Source organism: Solanum dulcamara, chromosome 12 (genome assembly GCF_947179165.1).
Source record: "Solanum dulcamara chromosome 12, daSolDulc1.2, whole genome shotgun sequence".
In the NCBI taxonomy this organism is placed as follows: Eukaryota; Viridiplantae; Streptophyta; class Magnoliopsida; order Solanales; family Solanaceae; genus Solanum; species Solanum dulcamara.
This window is the reverse complement of record NC_077248.1, coordinates 43,065,270-43,067,762: the sequence shown is the minus strand read 5'-3', so window position 1 is coordinate 43,067,762 and position 2,493 is coordinate 43,065,270.

Here is a 2,493-nt window from a genome sequence, read left to right as displayed (position 1 = left end):
ATGCAAGTATCAACAACCCTTATCTTTCCAGCATCTTAGGTTACAAATGAGTATTCATAGAACTCAACCCCTCGCTCTCCTTCTCGACTAGTTCCTTAACTAGTTAAGGAGTTAGCGGAAATCGGGCAACACCTCCCCTATAATATGCCCTATCCAAATTTCCAATTACACTCCTAATAACTACAGACAACCAAAAACAACAACCTTCATAACATGTATAATCATTTCACACCAACATAATACAACACAAACTACAAATGACTCGCTGAAACCACGATACCAAAATAGGGTTTCTAGTTTCCATTTTGCAAAACCTTTACCTATTCAAAATGGAGGGTCTGGTGGCTGAAAGAATAAAATCCCACACCCATTTTAGAATACTTTTAGGCTCTGCAACACAACACCACACACCTTCAGCAGCACCTCACACGCTCAACACCTTATTTCGACTACAATTTAACTATAGCGACCTCAAATTAGGTTATTTCTAACATCAAGCATCTCTATGATAGTTTTACATTTCCAGACACTTACACAAAATATAACACACTTCATAACAACATCATAAACCCCAATTTGAAGGAAAAGGTCTCACCTTACCCGAAATTGGCCAAAGCTTGCCAAAACTCGCCTCGAAAATTCTTTAATTGCAGCTGAAATGTTGCGGCTGTTTGATATCCGTTTTATGCTGCTACAAACCATAAATTTACATTATTAACACCTTACTATCATTTTCAAACCCTTACCAAAACTTGGGAGAAGATAACCAAGCCATACCTTAACAAACGGCTTCCCAAACTTGTTGAAAATTAACTTCAAAAACACCTTTATATGCTGAAAGTTGCAGACTGTTCGTGTCCCTTCTTTTCTGCCCCAAATAGTAATTTTATGCTATTAAACCCCATCATGTAGCCATGGGATACCTTAAATAATTAATTCACAGAATGAAATTGGAAAGCGTACCTCAAATTGGACAAAGCCCATCTGTTGTAGCTTTTTCCCTCTCTATATTTCTCTTTTCTTTTTCCAAGTTGAAAGATGAAGTCTAAATGAAAGAATATTCATCCTTACATGTATTTATACAGTCCCTTAGAGTGTGACATGTGGCAGCCCCTAGGGATGACATGTGGCATCCCCTAGGGCGCCACGTCAATCATGCATCCAATCCAAAGCCACCACGTGGCAGCGTGGGGTCCACCCAAGCTGTTATATCACCTACTTGACCCTAAGTACGTGCATCACCTGCTTGTCCAAGTAGGTACATCACCTACTTGCTTCGAGTAAGCGCGTCATTTCCTTATTTCTCTTTCGTGAGCTCGTAATCTCATATCACTTCAAGAGCCTATGTATTCCTTGCTACTTAAGCTCGAAGTCTACTCAAGTAGCTTAGTATGTAAAATGTCCCAAGTAATAGCTTTCACAAGTAAGTCGAGTCCTACGACTCACTACTTAACCTCCAACTTCTTCCGGATTTTTATAACCCTATTTCCAATCTTCTCCCTTATGGAGTATCTCCTTCTCATTTCCTTAGGATTATTTAATAGCGTTATAGATTATCCGACTCACATGATGACTTCTAAGAAACTTAAGAGACTTCTCAGAAATTTAATAAGCTTAAGAAACATTTCAAGGTACCAAAGTACGGGGTGTAACAATGTGGGCCCCACCTCAGCTCACGGTTACGAGGGCAATATATCTTTTAACATATCATTCTAATCATACTGTATGAACTCCAAATATTATACTCATGCTATCCTTATGTTACTATAGTAGAATTTCATTCTTTATACTTGTAATATTTTCTCCTCCTCGAGCTCACATTAAGCCATATGTAGCCTTAGTAACACAAAATTTTCTAGGGTGTAACAGCATTGACCCCTCCTTGCATAGGTGCTCTTCTTGGAGGCATTTTCTAAATATTATAAAAGATAATCGTTAGGGAAAGGAAGTCATACAGTACACTCTATTGCATGACATAGATCATGAAAGAAATGAAGACCTTTCCAAAAATGTCTTATATCCTCTTATTCATAGATGTGGTTTACTTTAAAACCATAAATAAGAATCTACTTGACGCAGCATGTTGGACTCCCTAGGACATCGTAAACCTTATGCTATGATATCAAGTTTGTCATAATCCAACCTACGGCCTAGCCGTAATACGGCGATTGAAAACCCATAGGGGGCTCCAACCAAGCCTCTTGACATATCGTAAGCCATGCATAAGGTAAAGCGAATGCGGAAATAACATAAGAAGAGTCTAAATCATGAATCATAAGAAGAACGTAAAGTTGACTACTAGACTCTAATACATATGTCAACCAATGCCTTTACTAATTAAGACGGGCGGAGGCTATAACAAGGTCTTTAGAAAGGAAACAACATGATAACTAGTCCTCGATAGATAAGGACTTACGAAAACTCTGCGATATGAAAGCTCAACTAGCCACGTGTGGGTGTAATGTGATCCTCGATCCCTACATTATGATACAA